At 45.4% G+C, this 7897-nt stretch overlaps 1 pseudogene; it reads left to right on the top strand.

Annotated features, from left to right (window-relative positions):
- The first annotated feature begins 6369 nt into the window (after positions 1–6369).
- LOC140781934 (ribonuclease 3-like protein 3) lies at positions 6370–7672 on the top strand (annotated as a pseudogene).
- Positions 7673–7897: the final 225 nt, after the last annotated feature.

Here is a 7897-nt window from a genome sequence, read left to right as displayed (position 1 = left end):
GTGAAGTCCGAATCGTATCAAAAAAGCAATTAGGGTTTCCTCCACAAATATATAGAGACTCACCCTAAGGACTCCATAATTAACATAAAAACACCCCAAACAAACCCTAACAATCTCTAACTTAACCTACACTTTCGTCATGGTGCGTTCGAACGTGCCCGATTGCGTTCGAACGCGCCAATTTCGTTCTCTGTCAATGCAAACGTGATGCAGGCATTTGAACGGCCGCGTTCAAACGCTCCCATTTCCGTTTGAACGTGCCAATTTCGTTCTCTATCGATGCGAACGTGATGCAGGCGTTCGAACGCGGTCCTTGCTTTGAACGCACCCTAGCAAAAATAGATTTTATTGATTCTACTTACTCAACTAGATAAATAGGCTCATTTCCATGAACCCAATATCATGTGTGAAGCCAATATGGATCGAATCGTATCACTCCAGTATGCTTCTGTGCACCTTGGCCTCAAGGTGTCAGCTCAGGTAACGGTCCATGAAGTCAGCTTCAGGCATCCATGTCGCCTCCTCCACTAGACGTCCCTGCTATTCCACCAAAATCTCAGTCATCCACTCGTCCTGAACTCAAGTGCATCGGTGAGCTAGGATCCGAACTTGAGTAGGGGTACTTGGTTCGGATTCAGACTCTTCGGCCTCCGTTATCGTTGGTTCGATTGAACACCTCCGATGAGCTCGGTAGGGGAGACTCGAGCCTTCAGATTCAAAACATAAAATACTGGGTGTATTCGCGTCTCCTCTGGTAAGTCAAGGCGATAGGCTACCGGTCCAATCCTCTCGATCACCTAGTATGGTCCATAAAATTTTGGAGCTAACTTCTGATTGGGAATTGGTCTAACCGAGCTTTGTCGATATGGTTGGAGCTTGATGTAGACCCAATCCCCAATCGAGAAGGACCTTTCTTTGTTGCCTTTGGTCATAAACTAGCTTCATCCTATTTTGGGCAGCCGCTAAGTGTATTTTGAGTCTCCTCAACGCCTCATCATGGTCTCTCAAAATAGCATCTACCTCGGTTTGCTCCGTTCGGGCTGATGGCAAGTATGTCTGCAAGGTAGGAGGGGGTTGTCCATAAATGGCCTCAAATGGAATCATGCCAATGGTTGAATGAAAAGTTGTATTATACGACCATTCCGCCCATGGCAAACAAGATATCCACCGTCGTGGTCGCTCGCCCACAAAATACCTCAAATACTGCTCTTAGCAACGGTTCAATACTTTGGATTGCCCGTCTGTTTGAGGATGATAGGCTGAACCCATCCGAAAGGTAGTCCCTTGGAGTGCAAAGAATTCCTGTCAAAATTGACTCACAAATATAGGATTACGATCTGAAATAATTGATTTTGGCATACCATGCATCTTGGCCACATCGCGCACATAGACTGCAGCCACCTTTTTCACCGTGTAAGGATACGCTAAGGCTGAAAAATGCACATACTTGCTGAAGCGATCAACCACCACCAATATAATAGAATGTCCCTTGGCCTTGGGTAGGCCATCAATGAAATCCATGGCGACATCCTCCCAAACCTTGGTCGGAATGGGAAGCGGTTGAAGCAATCCAGCAGGTTTGGCCAACTCCGTCTTTGTCCTTTGGCACACTTCACAAGCTTTGACATAGGTCTACACATCCTTCTTCATTCCTACCCATATGCAACTCTGACTCAACCTTTGGTAGGTGCGTAACGCCTCTTAATGTCCAGCCATAGGAGAATTATGGAAGTGGCGCATCAACTCCTAGCGCAATTGATGGTCAGCTAGAACAATGATCTTCCCCTTGTCTAATAAGAGTCCATCCCTCATCAACACCCCTTGTTTACAATTAGGATCTGCAGCAAGGTCATCCATCATCTTCTTGGCTTTCGGATCCTTCTTGTAGGCCTCCTGCTGTTGCTGGAAAAAAAGGAAAAATCAGTGCTGAAATGGCGGCTAACTAGGCTGGGTTCGAGCATCTGGATAAGGCGTCGGCGGCGCTGTTTTCTGTCCCCCTTTTATACACAATCTCGTAGTCATATCCGAGTAGTTTAGACACCCACCTTTGTTGGGCTGGTGTGTAAATGCGCTGCCCAAGAAAATATGGTAAACTCTTTGGATCTGTGCGGATCGTGAAGCACCGCCCGATGAGATAAGGCCTCTATTTGGTGATAATATGGATGATGGCGAGCATCTCTCTTTCATAGGTTGATAGCAGCTGAGCCTTGCTCATGTAAGCTATAGGCCTTCTTTCTTGCATTAAAACTGCCCCCACACCGACTTCGGATCCATCGCACTCAATGGTGAACGATTTGGTAAAATCTGCTAAGGCAAGGACCGGGGCTGAGACCATTGCCTTCTTCAAAGCTTCAAATGCTTCCCTGGCTTTGTTCGTCCATGAGAATGCCCCTTTCCTAGCAAGGTCGTGAGGAGATTTGCCACCTTGCCATAGTTCGCTACAAACCGGCAATAGTAGCCGGTTAAACCAAGGAAACCACGTAGTTCCTTGGTAGTCTTGGGCAACGATCAATCCACTATGTTTTGGATCTTCTTAGGGTCTGCTTCTACTCCATCTTTTGATATGATGTGACCTAGATAGTCGACCCTTTGCTGCCCCCATGAACACTTGAGTCCTTTGCCTTTAGCTCATGCTGCCGAAATAGTCCAAGCACCGTCCTAAGATGTCCCAAATGTTCCTCCCATGTACGACTGTATACCAATATATCATCAAAGAATATCAGCATATATTGCCTTCGGTGAGGCCTAAAGATATCATTCATCAAGCTCTGGAAAGTGGCTAGGGCATTGGTAAGACCGAGAGGCATGACCAAGAACTCGTAGTGTCCATCGTAAGTTCTAAACGTCGTCTTGTGCACACTAGATGGTTCGACTCTGATTTGATGGTATCCAGCCCTCAAATCTATCTTCAAAAAATAACATGCACCAGCTAGTTCATCCATCAACTCTTCAATCACTGAAATAGGGTACCGATCCTTGACGGTGATGGAATTGAGAGCTCGATATTCCACACAGAACTGCCATGACCCATCCTTCTTCCGCACAAGTAAGACCGCTGAAGAATAAGAGCTTCTACTTGGCCTTATCACCCCGCTGGACAATATCTCCTGGACTATCTTTGATATAGCCTCCTTTTGGATGAATGAGTATCGGTATGGCCTCACATTGGCTGGACCCGCCCCTGGCAAGATCTTGATGCGATGGTCTTGCACTCTAGGTGGTGGCAGTCCATGGGGTTGCTGGAATACATCTTCGAATTCCTGCAAAATAGCCTTTAAGTCAGCGGGTAGGTGTTGAATCCTCCATGATTTGGTTCCCCTCAATGAGTTGCATGAGGAACCCGCGATACCCGGGTTTCGGCAACTCTTCTAGGGATTGTAGTGCTCCAAAAGGTTCCTTGTTTGATGCTATCATTAATTGGATCGGGTTGCCTTCGTATCTAAACTCCATCACCATGGTGAAATTGAAGGTGATCGGTCCAAGATTCCGTAGCCATTGCACCCCAAGCACCATGTCGGCCCCTCGAAGAGCCAATAGATAGAAGTCAATTCAAAAGGTGTGGCCTTGAATTTGCAACTGTACCTTGCGGCATATTCCCTCAGTCCTCAGCACGGTGTCGTCCTCGATGATCACATCAAAGCCATTAGAAGGCTCCGATTCTAATCCCAACCGCCTAACCATCCGTAGATCCACAAGGTTGTGGGTGCTTCCTGAGTCAATAAGAAGTAGGACCTTTTTCTTCTTAATCATACCTTTGACCCGAAGGGTTTTCGGAGTCGACTCGCCAGCAAGCGAATGGAAGGAGAGTTCGGCTTGAATTTCTAGCGAGTTGTCTTCCTCGATGTGATTCATTTTTTCCACTTGCTGCCCTTCAAGATCTTCAATAGGATCTTCCTCAATCATCTCTTCCATGAGCATGATGGCTATAGGCTGTTTGGCACATTTGTGGCCTGGTGTGAAGCGATCGTCGCAATAGAAGCATAAGCCATTCGAACGCAGATCTTCGACCTCTGCTAGTGCAAGGCGTCACCCTGTCACCCTTGGCTGTCCTCGAGAGTTAGGGAGGGTTTGGTCGATTAAGGTTTGGTCGAGCCCACCCCGAACGTGCCACTCTCGAAACCGACGGTCTGGTGTTAACACGCGGGTCCGCAACGCTCCAATTGGGGAGGTGAGTAGCCTTCAATTCCCTTATCTTTTCTTCCATCATTTGAGCCACTGAGAAGGCCTCTAGTAAGGATGTAGGATGGGTAGCCTTGACTTCTGCTTGGATGTCACAACGAAGCCCGGAGATGAAAGTACTTTTAAGGGCCAAGTCCGACCACCCATGGACTCTATTGCTTATCCTTTCGAACTCCTTTTGATAGGTTCTTACCAAAGTTTTTTGGGTTAGCTTTGTCAAGGTGGCTTAGAATTCTTCATAGTCTGATGGTCTGAAACGCACACAAAGCGCATCGGCAACCTCCCAAGTGGCGAAGGGACCAGCTCGATGTGTTGCTTGGTACCACCTCACCGCTACATCTTCAAGGTGGAATGAGGCCAATAACACCTTTTGATAATTAAGTGTCCCTTGGTATGTGAAGAATTGTTCCACTCTATAAATCCAATCCAATGGGTCCCCATCGCTAAACTTAGGAAAATCAATTCGAACGTTGCAGGGTTGTAACATTTGGTCATGCCCGTTCTCACGTCCTCGACGAAGCGGCCCTTGATGTTGGGCTCTTAGCTAATGAGAGAGGTCCTCCCACTCATCCCAAGGCTCCTCCTCTGGGTATGGGGCCATAGGTTCCCTCAAGTGAAAGGGAAATAAGTTGGCACGGCGCCCGTGCGGCTCGTCGCATTGTCTCCAAGGTGCCTCTAGGATCAGTCCTCGTTGGTTCCCCTCTCTAGGTAAGGGTATTTCTTCATGTCTTCGATGATGCTTAGGGGTACGCCTCGGAGGGTATTCATTCATATCAGCAAGGGTGTCTTTGATCCCCAACAATGTTTGTACCATATGCGCTAAGGTTTGTGCGAGATTAGGCAGGCCTTCTGTTCATCCTCGAGAACTTTGAGGGGATAGAGATCTTGATATAGCCACATGGTCCGTCTCCACGCCTTGATCACTTACTTGCTTAGCCACCTTGGATCTTGTGGTAGCCATAGTGGTCCAAGGAAGGTTGGCTCTAATACCAGTCGTTACGAACCAACCTAATCTAATCTGCAACGGTTCTGAAACTTGGATCCTAGCTTGATAGCCCACCAATGGCTAGATGGATGCTAGGGTTAGATCTTGGTGTGAAAGGGGAAAAATTATTATGGAAGAGGGTGGTTAGAGGCTGGAAGAAGTCGACCAAAGACTTGGGCAGTGGAAGAAGAGAGGTGGGAGAGAGCGCCAATGGCTAGAATCAAGAGAGAAAGAGATGAGGCTAAAGCCAATTCCAATCCAGATAAAAAAAATCAATTAAGGTTTTCTCCATAAATATATAGAGGCTCACTCTAAGGACTCCATAATTAACATAAAAACACCCCCAAACAACCCTAACAATCTCTAACTTAACCTACACTTTCGCCATGGTGCGTTTGAACGCGCCCGATTGCATTCGAACGTGCCAATTCCGTTCTCTGTCGATGCGAACGTGATGCAGGCGTTCAAATGGCTACGTTCAAACGGCCACATTCGAATGCACCAATTCCGTTCTCTGTCGATACGAACGTGATGTAGGCGTTCGAACCACCCCGTTCGAACGCACCCTCGCAAAAATAGATTTTATTGATTCTACTTACTCAACTAGATAAATAGGCTCATTTCTATGAACTCAATGTCACGCGTGAAGCCAATATGGATCGAATCGTATCATTTTACTTTTGCCCAGATAAAATATGTAACAGTTAATCATTTTATTTAAGGCTACAGTAAAATATACCCATTTTATATTAAGTTTAGGGCGTTAGTCATTTCGGTAAAAATAAAAAAATGGAAAAGTTTCTAGTTTGGTCAAAAACTCGTAAATTAATATCATACAGTGACAGGCCAGTGCTTAGCAACCGACCGCCGGATAAAAGCTTCAGATTGTTGGCCTGACAAGCCTATTTCTTGTAATGCTAGGAAACCTCATTTCCACTTTCTAATACGTATATCGTGGCGGCCACGCCGGCCGGCACATGGATTTGTTTCTTATATAAATTCTCCGAACGTCGATTATAAATTATAAGACCTCCATCCTGAGAACTCGAGGATCTATCTAATTACAATAATTAATTTGGAATTAATCCGTGGTCAACGCAGCCATATAGCCATTATATATAATCCTGCCTATCCATCAAATAAAAGAAGCCCATCGATCGTAGCTGCAATCCTTTCAAGTAGATTTAGGAGAAGATTGAGGAGAGATGGAAGAGAGACAGAAAGGGGTGGTACAAGAGGAAGCCGGCACCTTTCAATACACAGCGGTGGAGAAGTTACTCGGATACGAATTTAAGGACAAGAAGTTGGTAGAGGAGGCATTAACGCATGAATCGCTGTTCTACCCGTTAATGCCGGAGGTCTCGTACCACAGACTCGAGTTCATGGGTCATGCGGTGCTCAGTTGTCTCGTAGCGCGCGAGGTCTTCTAATCCTACCCAGCTCTCGACCCTGAACACCTCACCCGCCTCCGCGCTGCCATTGTTGACAAAGAGAAGCTTGCACGCATCGCAGTCAACCACCACCTACACCTTTACCTCCGCCATAAGACTACTCGCCTCCCAGAACAGGTAAAATCCATCGCTTAGTTTCCTGATCGATCTGATAGTTTCCCTATTTAATTAATACTCCAAATAATACTATAAATATCATTGTCAGAAATAAGGGTGTACTCATTTATCTCTAGTATTTAACAGGAATTCCATACGGATGTATAAATGAATTGAGGATCTTTTAGTCATTATTTCATCTGTATTAATCTAATACCTTGAAAATCGATTATTATTTCTTGACGTATAAGATAGCTGTTTCATATACTTTGCAAGCTTCTTATATATTGTATTAATATTTCATAACTTCTAATCAAATTGCTTGCTAGTGCATCTAGATTGAAGATTTCATGAAAGCCATGCATGAGTACCCAACACATTCCAATGGACTGCTGGACCCACCAAAGGTCCTAGCCAACATTGTCGAGTCTCTCTTGGGTGCAATTTTTATAGACTCCAACTCTTCTTTAGATGCCGTCTGGAAGGTACGTCTTTATCTCCTAGTATCTCTCTCTCTCTCTCTCTCTCTCTCTCTTCTCTCTCTCTCTCTCTCTCTCTCTCTCTCTCTCTCTCTCTCTCTCTCTCTCTCTCTCTCTCTCTCTCTCTCTCTCTCTCTCTCCCCATTTCTCTCTAGATCTCTGCGCTCCTCCACGTACTATTGTTTCTAACGCAGGTCTTTAAGAAGCTAGCTGAGCCATTAATCAGTCCGGAGACACTAGGAAAGCACCCTATGACAGAACTACATGAGCTGTGTCAAAAATTGGGAAAGCAGGTGAGTATCAAGAAGGATGGATGGGCCGAGAATGGTAAAGTGGAGGTTTGTATTGATGGTAAGTTGGTTGGAAGTGCCACTTACGTTCACAAGAAGGAGATTGCTAAAAATGGTGCGGCAAAAGTTGCCTTGGACTGGCTACATGGGGGAAAAGCTGATATCAACTTACATACATCCCCCAAGGACTGACTGATGAAGTCTATTTCAAGGTTTAAGGTCATCTCTTTGTATGACTTCTATGCATGTTCCAATGTACAGGACCCTCATTTTTCAATCCATCCTATGGATATAATTACGATGAGCAACATTCTTGTGCTTCCAATGAAAGTAAACGGATTATGTAACTTCTCTATAATTATTCTAAATTTTTTGCACTACAAAAGAAGCTTTACATTGGCAAAGACATATGTCTCT

This window comes from Typha latifolia, chromosome 2 (assembly GCF_019914945.1).
Source record: "Typha latifolia isolate L0001 chromosome 2, TyphaL0001v2, whole genome shotgun sequence".
NCBI classification, from domain to species: domain Eukaryota; kingdom Viridiplantae; phylum Streptophyta; class Magnoliopsida; order Poales; family Typhaceae; genus Typha; species Typha latifolia.
This window is presented reverse-complemented; position numbering and strand designations above follow the sequence as displayed.